Source organism: Canis lupus, chromosome 5, assembly GCF_003254725.2.
Source record: "Canis lupus dingo isolate Sandy chromosome 5, ASM325472v2, whole genome shotgun sequence".
Lineage (NCBI taxonomy): Eukaryota > Metazoa > Chordata > Mammalia > Carnivora > Canidae > Canis > Canis lupus.
In genome coordinates this window covers 27,337,870-27,363,919 of record NC_064247.1, presented here as the reverse complement: position 1 = coordinate 27,363,919, position 26,050 = coordinate 27,337,870, and positions in this window count along the sequence as shown.

Genomic DNA, 26,050 nt, shown 5'->3' with positions numbered 1-26,050 from the left:
AAGTAATTCAGTATTCCTGGGCCTTTCCCATGTATACAAGAGTGATTCATGTTATTAAACTTTTAAAATTTTTCCTCTTTTAATCTGTCTCATATCAGTTTGATTCTTAGACCACCCAGAGGAACCTGAATGAGTGAATAAAAATGTTTCCCCCAAAGGGAAAACTCTTTTTTTCCCCAAAAAACAGCTGTATTCCAATAAAATTCTGTTTTAAAAAAAAAAGATAGGGATCCAGATTTAGCCCCATGGTCATAGTGTGATTCCCTTGGAATAAATCACTTAAATTTAAAAATTGATTTTTAGAATACCTATACTTCTATTATGAAGCTAATCTGTATCGAGTATAGTGTATCTCTGTACCAGAGATGAAAAAAATAGCTATATCTTAACAGTCCAGTATCCATAATTAGCAAATTACCTAGATCAATTCAATACATCCAGCAGAAACTCTGCTCTTGTGGCACTCAGAATCACTGAATTTGATTCTTTCAGCCAAACCAGATTGGAGCCTTATCTCCACAGTAGCTAATTTAATTGGTTTGAGGATGCAGTTCAAGTATATATATTTTTTTTCCCTAAGGTTTTATTTATTTATTCATGAGAGACATGCAGAGAGAGAGGCAGAGACATCAGAAGAGGGTGAAGCAAGCTTCCTGTGGGGAGCCCCATATGGGACTCGATTCCAGGACCCAAGATCATGCCCTGAGCCGAAGGCAGACGCTCAAACACTGAGCCACCCAGATGTCCCCAATTATCTATATTAAAAAAAAAATGTGGGGTGCTTGGGTGGCTCAGTTGGTTAAGTATCTGCTTTTGGCTCAGAGCATGATCCTAGGGTCCTGGGATCCCGCTCCCTGCTATGTGAGGAGATTGCTTCTTCCTCTCTCTTTTCTGCTTCCTGCCACTACCCCTGCTTGCTCTCTCTGTCTTTGTGTCAAATAAAGAAATAAAAACTTAAAAATAAATCTACTGGTAACTCAAGTATGCACATAGCAATCGAACCTTGACTATAATTATGTAGTCAGCTTTTGTTGTAGAATCATTTGTAGGTGTTTTAAACTGTATTCGTTAACATACTCTATCACTTATTTTTTAATTTTGAGCACATTACTTAAGATGTCTGTGAGACAAAAACTGGTAAGCAAAAAAAAAAAAAAAAAAAAAAAAACCAAAATACTGGTAAGCAGTTTTCAAAATATAGATGTAATTTGGCTTCTGCACAGATGCATCTATAATGATCATTCCATTTAATGCTTGTTTCCGGTTAACTAAATCAGGTGAGTGATTAGATATATTATCTAATCTTAAGCCTATTTTACCTAAAGAGCAGCCCAGACTGTTATAGATTTAGCAATAACTTATGTAGCTAATCTTAATATTTACTAATATTTACCAGAGTTTCTTAAACTTAGTAGTATTGCTATGTTGAACTGGGAAATTCTTTATGGTCAGAAAATTATTGCATTGTTCTTGCACAATGTTGGGTGTAAGGCAGCATTCCAGGCTTATACCAATTAGATGCAAATATGATTCCTCCCCTGCAGTTATAATAATCAAAAATGGGTCCAGATACTGCCTGATATCTGAACCAAAACATTACTTGGGAACCACTGCTGTATATTAAAATAATATATATGGTATTTTGTGATGTTGTTATATAGGTAGGCAGCTTCTAAATGGCCACCAATGATTTTCACGTTCTTGTCTTCATGCTCTTGTGTAATGTCCCTGTGAGTGTCAGACAAACGAACATAATGATTTGTTTTTAACCAATTGTCTATGGCAAAAGTGATGGAATATACTTCTGAGATAAAGTTACAAAAACATTCTGTCTTCCATCTTGCTTGCCATCTCTTGCTTTTTCAATTGCTCTCTGTGGTCATGGGCAGCTGCCGTCTTCTCAACTGCCTAATAGAGACCCAGGTGAAAAGGAACGGAGGAAGGCTTCCAACCAACAAACACCCAACTGAGCTTGGCAGTGGATCCTCCCTCACTGGTACCTTGAAGTGACTGTAGTGACACCTTGTTTATGCCTTGTGAGGAACCCCGGGTGAGGGGGCCCAGCTGCACTCACCTGTTTGTGCTTTAAGGGGCTAACTCTTGAGATAGTCTACTATGCAGCTATAGTAACTAATAAAGCAATATTTTATTTATTTAAATGAATTTATTAAGAAATTTTAGACTTCCTTTTTAAAATCATTTTTTCAGGTAATTTCCAGGGATGTAAGTCATCCAGCATTAGGCTATCATGATTTTATCTATTTGTTTGGTTTTGGTGGAGTGTTATCAGTGGTGGGAAGGCCTTGATATCCTTTTCATAATTTATCTTCATTCTCGGGGATCCCTGGGTGGCGCAGTGGTTTGGCGCCTGCCTTTGGCCCAGGGCGCGATCCTGGAGACCCGGGATCGAATCCCACGTCGGGCTTCCGGTGCATGGAGCCTGCTTCTCCCTCTACCTGTGTCTCAGCTTCTCTCTCTCTGTGTGACTATCATAAAAAAATAAAATAAAATAAAATAAAATAAATTTATCTTCATTCCCAAATTTATCCTTACAAGACACGTGACCACTAACAGAGGCAGAGAATATACAGGAAAAAAGAAAGTATTGCACAAAACAGTAAAAAGAGTGATATGCATTATAGCGAATGTCAAGAGACAGTTTTAGTACATAGTGAATATGTTGTTTCAATATGACAGCAAAATCTGAATTTTAAATGAAAAGGAACTCTTCGATATATTTCAAAAAGGAATAGTGCAAATGTAAAGAATCAGGGAGAGAAAATGCACAACTGCCAGTTTTGCTTCCATATTATTGAAAAAGGAATGACTTTCAGGTTGTTGAAAGGTGGAGAAATATATGACTAAGTCAAATTAAAGACCTAGAAATAGGGGATCCCTGGGTGGCGCACCGGTTTGGCGCCTGCCTTTGGCCCGGGGCGCGATCCTGGAGGCCTGGGATCGAATCCCACATCGGGCTCCCTGCATGGAGCCTGCTTCTCCCTCTGCCTGTGTCTCTGCCTCTCTGTCTCTCTCTGTGTAACTATCATGAATAAATAAAATCTTTAAAAAAAAAAAAAAAAAAAAAAGCCTTAGAAATAACTGGGCAGGAAAAGTTCAACTCAGCAGGCAAGTCAAGGTTTGTCTGTAGGACTGGCCTTTCACTGTCTCCTGGGAGATAACCTCTGCTCTCTTGGACTAGTCTGTCTGATAAGAATGTTTCTTTATGCCTGAGGCTTTGGGCCATGCTGTACCAGGTTGACCAAACAAGTCTATCCCAACAATGAGATTTATGACAGATACCTGCTAAATGCCAAGTGACAGCCAACAAAAACTCTAGACTCCACGGCTCAGGTGAGCTTCCTTGTTGGCAGTACTTTTCATGTGTTACCACACGTCATTGCTGAAAGAAATAGGTGTGTTTCTGCATGGTTGCACTGGGCAGGGACTCCTAGAAGCTTATGACTGCTTTCTCGTGGGTTTCATCTCATGTGCCTTTTCTCTTTTCTGATTTTAATCTGTGTCCTTTGACTAATAAACTGTAAATGTGAGTATAATGACATTTCTGAATCCCATGAGCCCTTTTAGCAAATCTTCAAGTTTAAGGGTGGTTTTAGGGAGCCCTGATACAAAGAAGATTTTAAGAATCATAATAAATGCACTTAGGGCTTTAGTTTCAGATGAACTACATGCCAAGGTGCTAAAGTAACTAGTAATTATATCATCAATATCACAAAATACTTTTTGAGGAGTCATAGAAAATAAGCACCAGAATACATGTTATCATCAAATGTGATCCCAATTTTCTAAAGAATGAGTTTCAGAAACTATAGATACATGAGCTTGATATCAGATTCTGGAAATACTTTATAACAAATTATGGAGCAGACAATGAGTACTGTGAGAGCACGAGTTAATCTAACATAGCACATGACATACACACAGCAGGTGCTCAGTAATTACAAAACTGAATGAGTTCCAGGAACCTAAAAAGGGAAGGGATCATACTAGGAATCAACATAGATATGGAATCAGTATGGAAACATAACCCCATTAACTTTTAAGATAAGATGGTATCTAATAAGAGTGGAGAAGCAGAGGAAGGTCACAAGATTATCTAGATTTCAGAAAAAAAGTGTTAAAAATCTTTCATGATTTATTTACCACTCAGAAAAATGTAGATTAGATGAGAAAAAAATCAAGTTTTGTCAGAGCTGGGCAGCCCCAGTGGTGCAGCAGTTTAGCTCTGCCTGCCGCCCAGGGCTTGATCCTGGAGAACCTGGATCGAGTCCCACGGCAGGCTCTCTGCATGGAGCCTGCTTCTCCCTCTGCCTGTGTCTCAGCCTCTCTCTCTCTGTCTTTATGAATAAATAAATAAAAATCTTAAAAAAAAAAGTTTTGTCAGAGCTGGATGATAGTACATCCAGATGTTTGAACAGTGGCTCTCCAAGAGTGATCACATAGGACTCTGTCCTAAGCCTTGTCCCATCTAACATTTTCATCAGTGACTTAGATTAAAAAAAAAAAAAGTGTATTTATAAAATTTTCAGAAGACAAAAACCTGAGAGAAATAGCTAATGTGCTGCATAACAATCAATATTTGAAAAGTTCTTGACAGCAATTTGTGTGAAAAAAACTTCAGAATTTAGTTGACTGAATTCAAAATTTGTTGGCTGACAAAATAAATCAGCCGTGGCTGCCAAGAAAGTTAAATAAATGTGGGTTGTATGTAAATGTAGTATCGTGTGTGTGTGTGTGTGTGTGTGTGTGTGTGTGTGTGTTTCACTTGTGGTTATTAGAAATTACCTCTTACAAAAATCAGTGCAGCTGATAGAATCCATCCACAGAGGTTGTCCTAACCCAAGATTCTTGGGTTTTGCCTTGCATGTCAGCTATTACATTTATGATCAACCACGCAGTATATAATCATAATCTTTAGGATTCAGTAATTTCTAAAGAGTCCTAGTGTGCCTAAGAAAGCTGTTGTCCTAAATGACTTTATTAATTCAGGAAAGTGAATTCTCAAAGGTATTAGGGCTCACTTCAATTAATGTACATTATATTATTTTAAGTGACCCTTTTTAACAAGAATTGTATGTTAGGGGTTGCTTTAAGATCAGAGGGCTGGAGGGATGAATGACCTGCCATAGGATCACCTGCCATAGGATCACCTGCCAGAGGAGGTTAGAAGGTAGGAGGATCATCTACAATGTCTGAGAAAAAAAGCCTGTGTCAGAAGGGTAAGGGAACAGCCCACCCATCACTTTAAAGGACAAGAACTAATAAACAAATAGGTTTGAGGGGAATTGGATCAACAGAGGAAATTTTAGTGTGTGGAACGTCTCTCTGTGACGCCCATCACCCTCTGGGAGGATCTCCAAGATCCTCAGGCAGTGGTGGGTCCTTCTTCTGCCACCTCCTTCTCTGCTGAAGCTGTGCCGCATGCCCTTCATTGAATCAAGGAGCTAACATGCCCGCCCCATAGCTGGACTCCGGCTGGAAAGGAACCTGCAGGGCAAGCCTGGAAGAATATAGGGACCATTGCTGCTAAGAGCCTGCGAAGAAGATGGCAGGTGAGTAAAGCCTCTGAAGAGGCTGAGAGCAGCACAGACTAAATACTCCTACAAATGTCAAGGATGAGTACTTCTTACTTAGCTAAGTGTTAGCAGACTGTTTCCTGTGACTGTGCTTGTCTTAAAGGAAATAAACATGTAAGGAAAATTAGCATGCAGTGATGAGAGGCAAGATCATGAGAAAGGATAACAAACATCTTTGACCTGGAGTCATCAAGTGTCAGTGACTGTCCTGGAATGTGACAGCCAAATCGGCCCCCAAATTCTGCTTGGAAGGTTGAGTCAGATTCATATTCCCTTTAAAATAATAATAATAATAATAATAATAATAATAATAATAATAATAGTAATATTCTATAAATTACATAATATTTATAAATTGTTGCATAGATAAATTATAAGTAAAATATAATTATCAGAAGTATAGGAAGGCTACACTTGCTATTTCCAGCTGCCTGAAGGTTAAAAGTTTTAAATCATTCATTCATGTATACCAAATTGTTTGAATGTCTCATATGTACTTGAGACAAGGATATTATATGGGTTAATTAATCTCTTATACTTAAGAGTCTAATGAAAGGAGAGAAGAATATCCTCAAATAAGAGAGATCCATTGCCAGTAAATTGTAACTAATAACATCCCTGTTTTCCTAAGGTGACCTGGCTCATGAAAGGAAAGAAAAAAATGTGTATGTGTCACAGAGAGAAAGGGAGATGAGAGAGAGAGAGAGAGATTGGCTTGATAATTTATTTTAAAAATTGAATTAGTCTGTAATAGCATCAAATCACCACTAAATAAGGTAACTCCCATAGACAGAATTCTTCATTCTTCCTTGTAGATGATATTCCCTTCAGAAGGTAGAAGGAATGGGATTTGGAAAAGAAAGGCAATTGTATGAATAGCTTAGATTAAAAAAAAAAATACTGGTGAGGTTTTATAGACTTGAGTGTAGGCTGCAAGGATGCACTTCAGCCTTGTCCTAGTCCGATTCCCTGGAGACAGACCCTGAGCGGGCAGCTTGCAGGCAGGAGGTTGGTTAGTGAGCACACTCAGGCTTGGTGCTTGAAGGATGTGACCTGCAGCTCAGTTATCCTAGAACCCTGTAGAGCTGTACCACATTGAAGAAAAGGCACCTAAGCTTTGCCCCTGCCCTGTCAGCTGTTGGGGATGGGCTGCTCCTGGCAGGATGGTGTAACTTTGGTTGGGGTGCTTCTGTCAACTGGAAGCAGTTTCAGAGGAGGTGCTCTCCTGTGAGGAGTGGTCAGTAAGCAGCTGGGGACAGCACAGAGTGGGTGGGGAGGATAAGTAGCAGGGAAGGGAGTGAGAAGGCGGCATCCGATAAACACCTCTACCTAGATACCATTCACTAGGTTATCATTCAGCTCCCCAAAATTTGCCTGGTAAGACAGAGTCCTTATCACCTTTGAAGAGATGTATCCCATCAACTCAGCCTCTCAAAATTCAGCAGGGAACGCAAGTAGAGAGTTGGTAATCAAAAAGCATTTGAAGGTAGTTTACAAGATGGATTGCGAGGAAAAAAATGATAGAGATTCTGAAAAGAATATTGGGCACATTAAACAGAATAGTGGAGCCAACATCTGTAAAGTTAGTGTGCCACCGGGAGAAACCTGCTTGCATTTTTTCTTCTTTTCCTAGAGTAACTTCGAGAGGTGCAGCAGACACATTACAGAAGATAGAATTAAAATTGATTCTGCCCATGGGGTCTGCCTCCATTCCACCTAAAAAATACTGAAGGGCCAGGAGCAGGCATAATGAGAATTCATAATTTCACAGCTTAAATGAAAACTACGGAAGTCATCAGAATGATAAACCTACCAGAAGAGAGAAGAAAAATGTGTCTGTATTTTTTTTAAAAACTCTTTGGTGCACTCCCCCACCCCACCCCCAAACAAAAGAAAAATTTCTTAGAGACCAAGGAATTACAAGAACAAAAAGGCTATGGGGAAGATAGATTTTCCTAGAAAAAGAGCAGATACTTCTCAACAACCAGATACTGCCTAAAATATTTCATAGGAAAAGATTTAGCTCATGCAACCCTAATCAAAGGCTGCAGATCTAGATAAGAAATGGATATTTTTAATTTGTAAATGCATATGAAGGATGGTGAAATATATTTATTAGGCTGTGTTTCAATTGTGGAATGGTTGCAGACCGCTCTGTGTTTTAAGGTTGCATAATTAGGCACATCCAAACTTAAACAGCCCCAGAATTTAAGTCTTCTTGCAAATGTTGTATGGAGGTAAATACATCTTATAGGAGCAGAGAAAGTTCTAGTGGATGCTTGGTGGAGGGAAAAATGTAGTGTGGATTCCATATGGTAAAGTGTTTAGTTTTATTGGGTCTAGAATCTGAATCCCTGAGCTCAAATCCCAGTCTACCACTTACTAGATGAGTTCAAACAAGTTACTTGCACTCTGGACTCTGTTTCCAAATCTGAAAAACGGGGATATTCTTTGTAATTACCTCACAGGACTGATAGGAAGGTTTAACACCCTGATGAATGCTTAGAGCTTGTTAGAGTGTCAAGCACATTATAATAAATGACAATGATTATTTTTATTACTATTAATTTTTGTGGGAAAAGAAATAATAACAAACTTCTTTAGAAATGTCTTAGAACCATAATGTGGATATGGTGAGGTCTGTGAGAGTTTAGTGAGTAGGATCAATGAGATTTAGTAAACAGTTACCTCAAGCATGAAAAAGTTAGAAACTTGGCACATTTCTTCCTAAGAAAATAGTTTCTTAATAAAAAAAGTTCCTTTCATTATTTTGAGAAAACCCATTAGTATATAAACACATTTTCAGTATTCGGTGGGGTAATGGTTTGGTGGTTCTAATGGTTCTTCACTTTTGGCTATAATAATAGTAAACATTTATTAATTGCCCACTGTGCTCCTGGTTCTAAGCAGTTTGCACATATGGACACAACTAACCTTCCTCTAATCTGTTAAAGTGAGGTACATAATAATCCCATTTTAAGTGAAGAAAATATAAGAGAGTTTCTAGTAACTTACATAATATTAAATTGTGAAGTCAAGGTATAGAACCTGTGGCCCCCAGAACCTGTGACCTTTAACAGAATATTGAACAATAGTGTGTCTGCTTGTATGTGTGTGCTAGACTCAGGAGAAAATATTGATGAGTAAGCCTTTGATTCATTATGTCAATTCAAGAGAATATGATTTTCTGATTTTGGAAGTTCCCCACTATGATTTTAGCTCATCAATGTTCATACTGTTTATACTCTTGGGCTATTTATAGCTCCTCCTCTTGGTAAAGCTCGTGAACTGTGACCATGAAGGAAGGTTTTGTAATTTCCACACTCATTGCAAGCCCTCAATGGCTCACCTGGCCCCCAGGAAGTATGGCAGCCCCACAGGACTCCAGGCACAGTGGCCCTGAGTAGTTGAAGGCTCACTACATGAGTGTTGGAATCCATCATGACAAGTGAGGGTGCCCTAAGCAAAGCAGCCTAATGGACCTGCCATTAAAACCTTAAATTGGGTTACCCAGATGGGTAACAGTCGAATCCAATCAGAAGGATTGACTTGATTCTTCCCTTGTATTATAGTCACATATGTTTGAGGTCATTGAAATCTAATTTTTAGATACACGTTGATTTTTTTCCCCTCTAACATGAAAAAACAATTATTTTCCTAACATCATGTCTTAGTTAGCAAGGGCTGCAATACTAAAATGCCACTAATGGGAGTGCTTTAAAGATAGAAATGTATTGTCTCATTATTCTGGAGGCTACAAGTCTGACATCAAGGCATTGGCAGGGTTGGAAATGTTTTCTTCTCCCTGTATCTTCATATGATCTTCTTTCTGGGCATGTGTGTGTCCATATTTCTTTCTCTTGTGAGGGCACCAGTCATAATTGGCATAGAGCCCACCCTAATAGCTTCACGTTAAGTAAATTACCACTTTAAAGACCCTATCTCCAAACGGAGTCACATTTTGAGATACTGGAGGTTAGAACTTCAACAAACAGATTTTAGGGAGAACACAAGTCGGCTCATAACACATTAGTAGTGAATAAAAATATACTCTGCCACCCAAGAGCAATTACTTTCTACTGTCACCCAAACCCACGTATTAATGTAGTTCAGCAGAAGGTTCAGATTAAAAGAGGTAATTTTAAACTTTGCTCAACATTGTCTGCTAATGAGCCAGCTGCACCAAATTGAGGTGGATTTTCTTCCTCGTGAAGCATTTTGTTCCTTTGAAGGGGAATGGCAAAGAGGAAAGCTTCACAAAGTCAGATTTCGTTCTGTATACCTATTGGAATCAAAGAAGAATGTTCCCAGTGTACACAAATGAATAGGATGTCTGACCTGGCTGTCATCTTTATTAGAATGTACGGAGGCTTTTGTTTTTCATCTAGCAGTAGCTATGGTTACATTTCTCCTGTTTTCTGGAAGGCATTTGTCAGAGCAGTTATGTGTTCAAATAGTCTCAATCTTACTGATCTGGAATACAAATGACTAGATACTAAAATTTTAATGCATCGGGGTCTTCAAAATATTACAAAACAATTGGAATTAAAGATTATACCCAAAGCAAAGGTAAAAGTTGATGACAAGAAACTCAAAATGTAGTTTCATTTAGCGGTTTTTGTTAAACTATATAATAATGGAAGAAACATGGTTCTCCATGTACTGAAATGTTGATCTTCATTATTTTAGTCCTGTATTTCTTTATTTCTGCCCTTAAGTATTACTGTGAAGGAAAGAACAAATGAAATCATTTCCATATTCTTCCTCATGACGGTGATGAGAATATTATTATTTAGATAAAGATACAAGGAATAAGCCTGAGCCTAAGTCAGAATTCCAATGAATATGATGGGAAACCTTGATAGACTTAAGACTTCTAATATCTCAGGTTTCAAGAAAAACTTTCACAAAAGTAGAAAGGACAGTATAATAACCACCCCTTCCCCCAGAACCCATCATAGCCTCAGTACTCATTCCATCTTGACAATTTCTGTTTCAGCAACCCCACTCATACCCCTTTTCCTCTGCTTCTTTAGAAGTGAGTCCCAGGCATTAAATATTTTAAAACTAAATGCTTGAATGTGTATCTTTAAAATGGAATGGCTCTTAATAGCATAACCACAATAGTATTAACATGCTCCCATAAATTAAAAATAATTTATTTTTCTATAGACTTTATTTCTCAACTTTTGAGTTAAGAACAACATATGGAGCTATCTCATGCACCCCCTTTGGTCACTCAGGCACAACTTCCTCCATTTGCAGCATCCCCCAGAGGAGTGGTGCATTTGGTTGCAACTGGTGGACCTACACTCATGCATGGTTATCACTCAAATACCATAGTTTATATGAGGATTCACTCTTGGTGTTGTACATTCAGTGGGTGTGGACAGTTGTGTAATGACACACATGCACCATCACAGCATCACACAGAATACGTTTGCTTCTTAAACACGCCTTGTGCGCCACCTCCAAATGTCTCCCTCCTGAATGTAGCCTTTTTGGGTTGACTTCTTTGACTTAATAATATGCATTTAAGGTTCCTCTGTACTTGCTCATGGCTTGACAGTTCATTGTCTTTAATGCTGAAAAATAGTAATTTATTAATATTGATAATTCTACTCATTTTTATTATGTATAATCATTTCTTTAAAAATTTGCATTATCCAAATTATATATGTAATATTTAAAAATTCAAAGGAAACTCATATATTGCAGTTGGTTGAAATACTGCTTGAATCTTTTTTTTTTTTTAATTTCTAGTTACATTTCTTTCTTGATTTTTTTTCTTTTTTGTTGTAGTTGAAGAGACTAAATTGTTGTAAAAATTCTCATACAGACTGTCAGGAAAACATCTGCCTAGGTTTCCTGTCCCCATGAGTGTCTTTCCCAGAATGATAACAGCAGAAAGAGGACTGTGGAGCAGGTGAAGTGTTGTGGAGAACACTGAAGCCAAGAGCTGATCCCTGAGGCCAGTACCTGCATCTCAGAAACAGGGATTAGAATTTTCACTCAGTGTCCTTGACCTTGGATGGCTTTCTGGATGTTTGTGACTCTCAATTTCCAAATATTTAAGACCATACATAAACACATCATAGTTAAATGACTCAAAGCAGAAGGCTGTCCTTACACCCTTCCTCTCTCTCCCTTCTCCGCAATCCTCCTCTCTCCCTCACCTTCTATCCCTCCTCTCCCTCCTCCTTTCTAGATGTAACACAGCCAGAGAAAAAATACAGTTCCTGGAGGGTGGTAACAAGAAAAATGATACCTGATATCACAACACATCCATAAAATAACTGATCTTCAAAGAAGAATGCAGAGAAAATGTTTGGTGATATTAATGATAGATCATTACAAGGCACCGCCTATGAATGAAAAATAAACAGCAATTTAGATTAGAGCTTTGGTTTGGGCTGGCAAACCCAAGGTCAAACCTCATCTTTGCCATATTCTTTCTACATAGCTTTTGGAAGTTATACTGACCGATCTTTAATTTCCCTCATCTTTCGAATGAATATAGTAACGGCTTCCTCATAGAGATGCAGTCAAGATTAAAAGAGACAAATCAGTAAGCAATGTCCTTAGTAAATATCATATCCATCAACACTTGTCAGGTGCAGCTAAGGGAAGAGGCTCTGCTAAAGCAACATAAATAAGTCTTCATGTATTTATCTCCGTGCTCCTTCATGTCTGCCCATGTATGCATGTGCCTGGCTACAGGGACGATAGCTGCAGAGGACCTGTTATTTCAAATAATTCATTTGAATGATCCCTGTTATATTTTCTTCACAAATATTTCATAGCTATAAAGAGTTATACATTTGTTTTTAATGAAGAATAAGAAAGACAAAGTCAGAAAGAAATATACATGGGCTTGCCCTTTGTTGGCTATGGCTTATTCACTTGGCTGGGAGGATCCATGTATCCCTCCTGTCTGTTCCTGTGTCTATAATCTTTCATAATCATTTTTAAAATTATAATTCAGTTATAATTAGCTAGCATTCAGAAATGACAAGTCTTTAACTGAATTATGGGATAATTTAGTTTCAAGTTTCAGTTAATGATGTTTGGGGGTGTGCAGAATGTGTTAATGATAAATGATATTATGGTTATTGATTACAAACATCTTCACTTCCTGTTTCCCTGCTCTGTGTTTTTAATATCCTCTCTTTCTCCTACATCTGAGAACTTCTCTTCCTTTGAGGATATTAAATCTCCTTTTGTCTTATTCATGTTACATTGACTGAAATAATTTAAGGAGTAAGGTTGATAACATATTGACTAGGTCCTATGGCTCCTGTACTATAGTAATATTTGTCTGGTGTTAGCTAGGGAGGATTTCTTGGATCATTGGAAGCTGAGACTTTTTCTTCACTGAATTCCAAATATATTCTCCTTAGTCAAACCTGTACTGAAAATAAAAATTGCACACAGTATTGATTAATAGTTTTGTAGTGTCCAACATATTATTTCAATATATATAATATAATAATAATATATAATATAATAATAATAACAGATTTAAAAAATATATGCTTATCTTACCTCACTTAACTTTTTTGTAATTACGAAGACAAACTCTGGTATGAATTACTGAAGGTATATTGATTTCAGTAGATAGAAGTGCTCTGAGATTTTCACTAATCTTTATAATCATTATTTTTTAGGGATCATACTTAGGCTTATTCAACTGTCCTTCCATCTAGATATGTGTTTATTCATTTGGAGAAACCGTTCTATTGAATTAATATTTAGAGATAATTTTTTATGAGAAAAATAAAATTTACATGAGTTAAGATAATTTGGCATTTTCTGAGGATATTTATTCATTTATTTTCACCAGTTAGAATACATCCAGGTTCTTCTGGTAATAGAACTTCTTTTTTGCTTTGGGTCTCAATTGTTCAGCCCATGTGATAAATGATGGCAAATTTAAGTAATTCCTAGAGGTAGATATAAACTGAGGACCAAGCCAACCATCGATCCCTTTCATATGACCACAGTGATTGGTTCAAAGATTGGTAGATGACTTGGTCAAGCCAACCGAAACCAGAAAGCTGCATGCGGAGTTCTGGATCAGCAGCAGTCCTTATGTGTCAAATAGAAGAGAATCTCTGATAATAAAATGAAAATTAGAAAAAAGATGGTAGGAGACATTGAGAAAAACTGAATTTTTTTGACATTGTTTGAGTCAGTGATCCAACTAAGTCTGAAACTAGCATAATTCCTTTTGTCCTGCAATCAGTTTTGGCTTGAATTTTCTGGATTCACCAGTAAATGAATTTTAATTAACACAGTTGCACTGGTAGTGTTTAAACTGAAAGTGTTGTTAGGAAGAATTAACCAAAATATTTAAAACTCGGGATCCCTGGGTGGCGCAGCGGTTTGGCGCCTGCCTTTGGCCCAGGGCACGATCCTGGAGACCCAGGATCGAATCCCATGTCGGGCTCCCGGTGCATGGAGCCTGCTTCTCCCTCTGCCTGTGTCTCTGCCTCTCTCTCTCTGTGTGACTATCATAAATAAATAAAAATTTAAAAAAAAAAAATATTTAAAACTTGAGGAAATATTTGTTTTTCTGCCTGTGTGAAGCCTGCCTTTGGAAACCATGTATCTTTTAAACTCAGCTTTTTAGTTTTTAACTGATGTTTGGTGTAGCCCCCAAACCAGTTTCTACATTCTTGTCACATATTTGCAAGCACACAGAAAAACTTTTAAGAATTTATCTGTTAATCCTTTACTAGCTACCCTGTTTGAGCCACTTCATTTCTCACCCAATAAAAATATTTAATCTTATAGATTACTAATTTGTACAGCTAATTAGATATTCCAATAATCTACTTAACATTTTGTGAGTCACCACGTTTTAGAAATGCTGTAGTCTAAGTTTTAGGCATATTCTAAAGAGTCTCTCATCTTATACACAGTTTCCTTCTCCATCTACCAGGGCATCAGGGTCAGAATCAACAACACTCTTTTCTCAGGTTGTTGGCAGAAGAACTAATTCCGTGACAACACTGCTCTCTGTGTCTCTGACCTCTAAAACTGTGCATTTCTGATGAATGGCATCCTAGGAAATAAGGCTTGACATGTTTGCTTGTTTGTCTGAAATCAGTTGAGAAGAAAAAGTAAAAGGCACTTTAGGGATGCAGGTGGTTTTCACTTTGATTTAGTTGTTAAGAAATAAGAAAAGAAAAAAAGAAAGAAGGAGAGAAAGGAAGGAAGGAAGGAAGGAAGGAAGGAAGGAAGGAAGGAAGGAAGGAAGGAAGGAAGGAAGAGATAATAGGCCCAACCTTGAGTCATTTGTGCTGATCCTGGGGTCAGCAAACCAGGACTTAATCCTTAACCTAATTTTACTTTCAACTTCTCCCCAGAGCGGAATTTTAAACCAATCAGAATGGAATTTCCTGATCAACACTAGTGAAGTCATCTGCATGATAGGCCTCTTCCCTTCAACCAAAGGAAGGTGACCTTGCCTGAAATAATTACTTCCTTTACTTATGACTTCCTCATCCCTGCCCCCTTGTGCCTATGAAAGCCTTTTATTTGTATAGCTCCTGGGAGTTCCTCTCTACTTGTTCAAGGGAATGCTGCCCAATTCATGAATTGTTGAAAAAAGGCAATTAGATCCTCAAATACACTCAGTTGAATTTTGTTTTTTAACATACTGCAGAAAAATATATTTGTTTTCTAGTAATTCACTTCCTGAATTGGTTTTTAGACATAAAGATCCATTTGTATTTCAAGAGGTATAAGCAAGAGTGATGATTGAGAGCTTAATATAGACATAATCTCTAGCTCACACTGATTAGTTCTCCATGGATCTCTGCCATGGATTAATGCACAGCTGCAAAAATTTGCACAGTAATCCTCAGCTATGCAATTTGATGGCAGGCTTTATTTTAGAGTCATTGTCCCTACAAATAATAAGGACATGATATGTATTGGTTCCTGGTTTACACCTTCATGTGGATAGACAAAGGGAAACTAATAGTCTATACTTACAAGGAAGCCAACACAGAGATAGAATCTGTTGGTAAAGATGCATGAGCAAATGAACTGGGTCATTACATAGTTAGATCAGGGTGGCTCCAGGGCAGTAATATGGTATGAGTTATATCTCAAATACTGGGTTGGATTTAATGAGAGTATGCATTCCCATTGGGAGTAGAGGTGGCATGAACAAACATGTACACAAGGTATGTCTAGGAGCAGCAGATAAAGCTGGTGGAACCAAGTGGTCCTGCTTGGAAGAAGTATGACATGAGGATAGAAGTGAAACCCGAGCATGACAATGTGCAGGTTGTGTAGTGACAGTCAGTGAAAGAATTTTGTGATCTATCCAGCAAATAGTAAGGAGTTTTTACTGGTTTTAAGCCTTTGCAAGTAGCTAATGAGGAAAAAAAAAATCAGGTTGGCATGCATTGCTTTTGCTTCTGGAAAACCAAATTAATGAACATTGAGAAAGCTCTTTTCATCACAATAGATGATTTTAAACTGCCAAACTGGAATAGAAAGTGGGCAATGTTCCAGCCTCTTTGACTATGTGGAAACGATACAATTAAATTCAATTACAGTTTTCAAAGGAGGGACTGGAAGAAAGCACTACTGATATCTCATCTCCTTAATTGACCTTAGGATGGAAGGCACAGTTTTGCTAATTTAGCTTTGCAAAGAAGACCTGAGACAGGTAAGAGAGTATTTCAGTATTGTTGGGGTGCCTTCAGGTTATGGCAAATCACAGCTTCAGATACTAAAACATAACATAGAGATGCTTAGGAAGCAGCAACAGTGAGCAAATGAATATGCCATGTAGTAGACATTATGGAGGGAAATGAGCAAAGGCCTCCTGAAGGCACAGATCAAGAGTTAAGATTGCAAATATTTCAGGCTTAGCATAGATTATCATACAGACCAGAGAGCACTGGAGGTTTGAGAAATGAAGAGATATTTGTCAGGCAAAGGGGAGCTGAGGAGGTTCCAGATTCGAGCATGGCATGAGGGAAGATGTACAATGATGGAGACCATGGTGAATTACAGAAGCTGGAAGACATGGCTCATGTCTGTAGTGGAGCTACAAGACACAGGTCCAGAAATGAGTAGCCAAGGGCCAGGTCTTCATGGCTTCACAACCATATTAGGGGTTTTCCTGGGTGGCAGAAAGGTACTTACAATGCTGATCACAAGAATGAATTAAATATCTGTTCCCGGACAAAGAGGAGATTGTTACAAATTATTTTTGTTGTGCCCAAGATTGCGAATCCGAGAAACCACCGAGGAGCCGACAGCGACGCAAACACATGAGGGTTTACTTACAAGCTCAAGCTTGGGTCCAAGTACACCCGACACAGCGGAGCAGGGACTTGGACCCCGAGGTGGGTTTCAGCTTAGTTTTAAGGGCTGGTCTCGGGGACCTCCAGAAGGGCTGGAGCAATTCCTCAAGTTCTGTCTACATTTTGATATGGGGCCTTCAAGGGCATTGAGCTCTGTTCTTATTCTAATAGGGGCTTCCTGCCACTGGCTTGGGCTCTGTTTTTATTCTAATATGGGGCTTTCTAGGACGTTAAGCTGCAAGCTATTTTCTTCCTGTAACTGAAGTAAGGTAAAGTTCAGCTCTTCTTCACAGGGGCCTGGGATGGCTCCACTTGTGATAACGCTGAACTCAAAGTGGAATGGCCTTAATTTTCTCGGCCTCCACATTTCCCCCCTCAGAGGAACCTAAGGAAGGACCCAATCATGGGTCCAGGTTGCTCTCAGAGTGAGCCAGGGGGATAATTAAACCAGGATTCTAGGGATCCCTGGGTGGCGCAGCGGTTTGGCGCCTGCCTTTGGCCCAGGGCGCGATCCTGGAGACCCCGGATCGAATCCCACATCAGGCTCCCGGTGCATGGAGCCTGCTTCTTCCTCTGCCTATGTCTCTGCCTCTCTCTCTCTCTCTCTGTGACTATCATAAATAAATAAAAATTTAAAAAAAAAATTTAAAAAATAAACCAGGATTCTAACCAACCGTGTTGCTGTTCTCGCTCCCATTTACATTCCAGCGAAGAAGCAACATCCTACGTTTAAGGCAGCACATAACCCCCCCCCCCCCACCCTTTGTTGTAAGAAGACTAAGTCTAATAATCCCCTTCTATTTTTTTTTTATTTTTTTTTATTTTTTTTTTTTATTTATTTATGATAGTCACACAGAGAGAAAGAGAGAGAGGCAGAGACACAGGCAGAGGGAGAAGCAGGCTCCATGCACCAGGAGCCCGATGTGGGATTCGATCCCGGGTCTCCAGGATCGCGCCCTGGGCCAAAGGCAGGCGCCAAACCGCTGCGCCACCCAGGGATCCCTCCCCTTCTATTTTGAAGGACAACCTCGGACTAGGGAGTCTTGGAGGTGGGAAATAAGTGAGAACGGCGCAGTCTTAGCTTTAGGGGATTGTCCTTGTCTGGTTGGCTTTTCCATTCTGGAACAAAGTCCGTGAGAACGGCTGACCCAGACGTGGGTGTAGTGGGCCCAGGAGTAATCCCGTCGACCTGGAGAGCGGAGGGAGTGGTCAGGATCGCGGTGTAGGGTCCCTTCCAGCGAGGCTGAAGTGTCCGGTGTTGGTATCTCCGCACGTACACCCAGTCACCTGGCCGATATCGATGGGGGTCCGGGGGTGGCCCAGTCTCGTAGAGGGCCTCAGCTTAGGCCACACCTCGGTGCGATGTCTTCCAGCAGTTTCTCGGTCACAGTCTGTGCTGTTTCATGTTTGGTGGGAAATGCCTCTGTCCATCCTGGCGGACAGTTTGCAGTTGTGGGATCCTCTGCTCTGCAGATCTGGGCTTTTTTTAGCTGAGGCCCGGTATCCTAGAACTGCTATGGTTTGGAGCAAGTCCCTGGTGCTTTGCAGGCTTGTGTCCTGGTCCTCCGCCGCCACCAGGATATCAAATGAGCGTGCCCAGAACGGAACTCACCCAACTCTTCGTGTAAGGCCTCATGGAAGATGGTCGGTGAATTTTTGAATCCTTGTGGTAGTCGGGTCGAGGTGAGCTGGCCATTGGTGCCTTTCTCAGGGTCCGTCCATTCAAAGGCGAAGAGGTCTTGGCTCTTGGGTGCTAAAGGCAGGCTGAAAAGGCATCTTTTAAATAGAGGAGGGTGCATGGGTTTGGACCATAGGGTGCATATCCTCTACTCGCCGGTTGACTTCCCTCAAGTCCTGGACTGGCCTGTAATCGTAGAGTGCAGTTTCTGAACCAGCAGCAAGGGAGTGTTCCATGCCGATTGGCAAGGCCTCAATATGCCCGAGTCCAGTAGTCGCCGGATGTGGGGTGTGATTCCCTACGTGCTACCAGAGGCATGGGGTATTGGCGGGCCCTGACAGGGTCTGCCCCCGGCTTTAGTTCTATGTATATGGCTGGTCGATGTTGGGCCAGCCCGATTCCCCCAGTTTCTGCCCACGCTTGGGGAAATTCCCGCAGCCAACGGTCAATGTCAGTCATTGGCGCTGAGGGCATTTGGTGGAGAAGATGTTCGTCTTCTAAACTCAGGACAGGGATCCCCGGGTGGCGCAGCGGTTTGGCGCCTGCCTTTGGCCCAGGGCGCGATCCTGGAGACCCGGGATCGAATCCCACGTCGGGCTTCCGGTGCATGGAGCCTGCTTCTCCCTCTGCCTGTGTCTCTGCCTCTCTCTCTCTCTGTGACTATCATTAAAAAAAAATAAATAAATAAACAAATAAAATAAAAAAAAATAAACTCAGGACAAGCACCTGACTCGGGTGCCCCTCCTTCTTTAGGACTTTTGCCCCTTCAGGGTGGAAGCAAATTTGTTCCCCCATCTTGGTGAGCAAATCCCGACCTGACAACGGGTAGGGACACTCAGGGATGACCATGAAGGAGTGGGATACCCGGCCCGTGCCGAGATCCACAGTTCTTCGGGTAGTCCATGAGTATTGTTTGGTGCTCATGGCCCCTTGCACCCATGAAGTCTTGTTTGCCAATTTCCCTTGGGGTTGTAATAAAACTGAATGTCGTGCCCCAGTGTCCACTAGGAATTCAACAGGTTGCCCCTCCACTTTAAGAGTTACCCTGGGCTTGGGGAGGGGTGCCGAACCCTGACTCCCCTAGTCGTCCAGGTCCTCCATCTCCAGGATCTTGGCAGGGGCCTTAGATCTTTTGTTAGGGCAGCTTTTCACCCAGTGGCCCTCTTCTTTGCAATAAGCATATTGGGTTTTGTTCAGCTTAGGGTGCTCCCGACGGGGACCAGGGCCATCCTCCTTACCTGTCCCTGAAGCCAGCTTCTTGAGGTGCCTCCGTCTTTCCTGTGGGTCGTCCATGGTTGTGGCTGGCAGGATCTTGGCCAGGTTTCGGGTCTGCCGGTCACTTAGTTTGGTTTGTTGTTCTTCTGGACTTTCTCTATTATTATAGACTCGTTCTGCTACTATCACTAAGTCCTGCAAGCCCTTCTCTCCCAGTCTCTCTACTCGTTGCAATTTCTTTTTAATGTCCGGAGCGGCCTGGTTAACAAAAGCCATGATAATTGTGGCCTTTGTTTCCGGGGCTTCTGGGTTCATAGGGGTGTACTGCCTAAAAGCCTCTATGACTCTCTCTAAGAAGGCCGCTGGACTCTCATCCTTGCCCTGTCTTACACCATATACCTTGGCCAGATTGGTCGGCTTGTGCGCGGCAGCGTGGAGACCTGCCCCTAGAGTCTGGCAGTGGACCCAGAGTCTCTCCTTACCTTCAGCCGAGTTGTGCACTTTGGGGAGTAAAAATGGTTTTAGCCAAGGAGAGGAATTCTCGATCATGTCCTGCCAGACCAGGATGTAGGGCACCAGGTCAGGGTGGCCGTCCGGTTTGTCCCTTAAGACCACGGCCTTAACCACGCGTGGGACCCTCCGGATAGGGTACTGGAGGTCTCTCAGATCCCGGACGAGCCCCCAAATGTTGTGCCCAAGATTGCGAATCTGGGAAACCACCGAGGAGCCAACACCGATGCAAACACACGAGGGTTTATTTACAAGCTCCAGCTTGGGTCCAAGTGCACCCGACACAGCGGAGCAGGGACTTGGGCCAGGTACTCAGTTTTGAATGCTGGTTTGTGGGCCACCTGGGTGGCGCAGTTGGTTAAGTGTCTGGATCATGGTCTGGACTCAGGTCAGGATCTGAGGATCATGAGATGGGCCCCCACACTAGGCTCTGCGCTTGCTGCCGAGTCCTATTGAGATACTCTTTCCCTCTCCTTCTGCCCTCCTCTTGCTCATGTGCTTGCTTGCTCTCTCTCAAATAAATAAATGCATCTTTAATAAAAATAAATTAATTCTGGTTTGTGAGGAAAGATCATTCATTTTCAACTTAGTACAATACTTGAGGGAAAGTCCTATATAACCATTGAGAATAAGCTTGCAAGCTAGAACAAGTTTAAAAGTACAAAGAAAAGGGGTACCTGGCTGGTTTAGTTGGTAGAGCATGCAACTCTTCATCTTTGGGTTGTGAGTTCAAGACCCACATTGGGTAAGGAGCCTACTTAAAAAGTATTTTTTTACAAAGTACAAAGAAAAATTACAGAGCAAGATATAATAGAACAGGCACAGATAGTGAACAGGCACAATCAGTCAGAATTGAGTTGAAGTAGTCCTGTGCCAGGCATTCGTCCCTTTAACAGTGAAAAACACATATTCCTTGGCCTTTATGGATCTTACCTTCTAATAGGAGAATGACACAATAAACAAATAATTATATTATCAGACAATGATGAAATTTATGAAGGAGAAAAAAAAGTAAGGTTAGGGCATAGAGAGTATTGGGATGTTTCAGCTGGCTCCTCAGAGAACAGTTTTCTGTGGCATCTGAACACAGACCCCAGAAGGCAGAGGAACCCTGCAGGTGTCTGATGGAAGTGCTGCCTGAGCAGAGGGAAGAGGCCAGGCTCCACATTAGGTGCTTGATTAAGTCAAGGTAAAATGACCCCCAACATTCCTATTAGTATATGTGTCTCCAGGTTTAAAAAAAAAAACGTTTCCGGGAATCCTTGGGTAGCTCAGCGATTTAAAGCCTGCCTTCAGCACAGGGCGTGATCCTGGAGTTGCGGGATCAAGTCCCACATTGGGCTCCCTGAATGGGGCCTGCTTCTCCCTCTGCCTGTGTGTGTCTCTCTCTCTGTCTCTTGTGACTAAATACATAAAATCTTTAAAAAATATATAAAAATTAAATGCTATTATTTTGTTAAAAAAAAAAAAAGTTTCCATCTTAGAGCAAAAGTCTTGAGAATAAGATGTTAGACATTAAAGCCAAAGAAGATTGTAGAGGGAGCTCAGCCCAACTACTTCCATTCGCAGATTAGAAAACTGCGCAGAGAAGCAAAAATTACTGGCAGAGTGGGACTGGCACTAGACATCAGATCCCTTTAACCAAGAAGTTTATCCTTTCCCATTGTCTGTACTGACACAGAGAGAAAAGGTCCCAGGAGTTGTCTTGACACAGCATCTATCTAGCTTAGACCTGGATACAGTAAGCTGTGTGATTCATGCACCTTGTTCAAAATGACATGACAGTTCTGAAACTTCCTGTCATTTTCTTCATCAAATAATCATAGATATTTTATTAAGGGCAGAAAAGCCAATTTTTAAGTCATGAGACTGTTTTGTATGTAGGTCTCCATATGAGTAACATAAAAACATTTTTTTTTTTAATCTGGGGAAAAATTGGATCTCTTTTTTGGAAGAAAATCTGTCTACTTAAAAAAAAATTACACATTGCTCAATAGGCTCTATTTAACTCTCCAGGAACATTTAAGATGACTAAAGCTGACCTTTTGCTTATTTTTGAGTTTTTTTGAAACATGAATCAATTTGCCATTTTCTATCCCTTTTGGTCTTTATTTGGATTTTGTGAATTTGCTACAAGGCATCTGTCCTCAGCAGGACTCTGAGTCATTTGCCTCACCCAAAGGTCCATTATTGTTGCCTCGCTGCTCAGCAACTACACTACATGTTGCTGCTGACATGCGTTGTGACTCATGAAAACTTCTTGGCTTGCCATTCTCCTAGCTCTGCTGTTCCAGAAAATGTCAGTGTGTGTCTATCAATGTAACACTAAAAATAAGTGATCTTGGCATAGGCAATAATTATTAATCTGGAGTTAATCAGGTTTTTTTATTGATGACAGTCAATTTGCATACTCACAAATGTGTCTTGTTAAAAAAATTTAAAAATTTTAAAGAAAAAAAGTAATAAATGGTAGTAGCTTTTTTTTGTCTATCCAGCACAAAGCTGATTTAACTCATTATATAACTCCAGGATAAGACATTACCAATCCCGAGATTTCAGTCCCAGAGGAGAGACATTGTGTCTTTTTCTTTATTTTTTTTAAGATTTTATTTATTTATTTATTTATTTATTTATTTATTTATTTGAGGGAAAGCATGTGTGTGGGAGCAAAGGGAGGGGCTGCGGAAGAGGGAGAGAGAGGATCCCAAGCAGACTTCTCATCCAGCTGAGTGCGAACCCTGATGAAGAGCTGAATCTCATGACCCTGAGATCATGACCTGAACTGAAATCAAGAGTCAGTTGCTCAACCAACTGAGCCACGCAGGTGCATGCATTTTATGTCTTTCAGAATGCAAGAAAGCTCATCAGCAAAAGGGAGAGTCATTGTAAAGAGTGAGTTTTTCTTCCCTAGTCCTAGTTTTAGAAATCGCAGTATAGTTCCCAAAACAGTGAAATTCATTGTTTTTACCTTATATTTGCTTTCATTCTTCCCTAGAGCTCTTCCTCCAGGAGTCAGGGGTTTCAGGACTAAAACTGATTAAAGATTAAATTATTTACCATGCCTCCCAGTAATAGGTGCCCTTGCACCTGGGCATTTATGTGACCTGCTAGCCCAGTGGGATACCATGGAAGTGTTGGCACACTGGTTTCCATGCTCAATGCCTCTCCCTTGAACACTCATTCTTGGAATTGAGTTTCCATGCTCCGAAGAAGCTCAACAAGCCCCTTCAGATGCCCTTGTAGGAAGAATCTGAGGTGTGTGACACTCCCTGTTGAGTTCCCAGATAAGAGCCAGCGCCAAGATCCAGCCATGTGAGGGAGCTCATCCTGGAAAAATTATTTCCAGGTCCAGTCAAGCTGAAGCAAAGGGACCAGGAGTCAGGTTCCCCCACCAACCCCAATAGATGGCAGGTTACTGAAAAAGTAAGTTATTTTGTGATTTTAAGTCAAGAAGATTTGGGTGTCTTTTTAAGCACCAGAACGGTGTCTGGCTGTCTGTGAGAGAGTTCTGCATTTCCCTGTCCTGAGGGCATGTCTCCTCCACAAAGCCCCTCCTTACCCTTTCCCAGGTCACCATTAAGCTTCTGCTAGAGCAGGTGGGCTAAGTATTACAAGGAGACACTTTGATTGAAATAATTTGTGCTGAGTCTTGAATGACTAATGTGTGAAGTGCTCGGAAGGCCTTACCCAGCAAAATTTCAACAAAACTCATAAAATAAATTGAAAAAATAGCAGGCTACTGGTATGAGGAGGATATTCTCAGATGGGGTCATAGTTCAGAGTACGCAAAATATATGGACTGTGCTGCTGTTGTACTTTAGATCTCCAAATTGAGTAGGTTCCATCAAGGATTTACATTTTTGGGTTCATTGCTAGGAAGGAGGCAAGATACATGGTGCATTGCGTTGTTTTAAAACAATTCATTGTTCACCCCACGACTACATTGTGCATTCCCTTAAGACAGGAGTTAAAGTCTACCTCATCCCTGTATTTTCCATCACAGATAGGACAGTATATTTTGCACATTTCAAGTTTCAATAAAGAATTTTGTGTCAGATAAGTAGTATTACTGAACACATATTCACCATTTGTTTGGAAGTCAAAAGTGCCCCAATGTTATGAGATAGCAACATAGAATAGTCAAGTTGAATATTTATATGAGGTAGAGGAGGGGCAAGACGGCTGAAGAGTAGGGTCCCCAAGTCACCGGTCCCCACCAAATTACCTAGATAACCTTCAAATCATCCTGAAAATAGACGAACTGGCCTGAGATTTAAAGAGAGAACGGCTAGAACGCTACAGTGAGAAGAGTTCGTGCTTCTATCAAGGTAGGAAGACGGGGAAAAAGAAATAAAGAAACAAAAGGCCTCCAAGGGGGAGGGGCCCCGCGAGGAGCCGGGCTGAGGCCGGGGCGAGTGTCCCCAGGACAGGAGAGCCCCGTCCCGGAGGAGCAGGAGCTGCACCGACCTTCCCGGGCGGAAAGGGGCTCGCAGGGAGTTGGAGCAGGACCCAGGAGGGCGGGGATGCCCTCGGGCTCCCGGGGACACTAACAGACACCTGCGCCCCGGGAGAGTGCGCCGAGCTCCCTAAGGGCTGCAGCGCGCACGGCGGGACCTGGCGGGACCCGGAGCAGCTCGGGGGGGCTCGGGCGGCGGCTCCGCGGAGGGGGCTGCGCGGCCCGGGAGCACGAATCCAACAGCACAGACCGGGAGCACAGAGCGCCGGGACACAGCCCAGGATCCGGCCTCCCCCTGGGACAAGCAGAGGCCGGGAGGGCCCAGGACAGCGAGGACGCTCCTGCCCGGAGCTGAGCAGATCAGTGGCCCCGCCCCAGAGCCTCCAGGCCCTGCAGACGGAGAGCACCGGAGTTACTGCGGGGGCTGAATCCAGGGCTCCAGACCTGCAGCAACCACAGGGGTTGTTCCTCCTGGGGCCTCACGGGGTAAACAACCACCACTGAGCCCTGCATCAGGCAGGGGCAGAGCAGCTCCCCCAAGTGCTCACACCTGAAAATCAGCACAACAGGCCCCTCCCCCAGAAGACCAGCTCAAGGACAAGTTCCAGAGAAAGTCAAGGGACTTAAAGTATACAGAATCAGAAGATACTCCCCCGTGTTTGTTTGTTTGTTTTTGCTTTTTGATTTCTGTTTGCTTCCCCCATCCTTTTTTTCCCTTTCTTTCCTTTTTTTCTTCCTTTTTTCTTTTTTCTATCTCTCTTTTCTTTCCTTCTTTCTCTCCTCTATTTTTCTCCTTTTCCCAATACAACTTGTTTTTGGCCACTCTGCACTGAGCAAAATGACTAGAAAGAAAACCTCACCTCAAAAGAATCAGAAACAATCCTCTCTCCCACAGAGCTACAAAATCTGGATTACAATTCAGTGTCAGAAAGCCAATTCAGAAGCACTATTATAAAGTTACTGGTGGCTCTAGAAAAAAGCATAAAGGACTCAAGAGACCTCATGACTGCAGACTTTAGATCTAATCCGGCAGAAATTAAAAATCAATCGAATGAGATGCAATCCAAACTAGAAGTCCTAATGACGAGGGTTAACGAGGTGGAAGAACGAGTGAGTGACACAGAAGACAGGTTGATGGCAAAGAGGGAAACTGAGGAAAAAAAAGAGACAGACAATTAAAAGACCATGAGGTTAGATTAAGGGAAATAAACGACAGACTGAGGAAGAAAAACCTACGTTTAATTGGGGTTCCCGAGGGCGCCTAAAG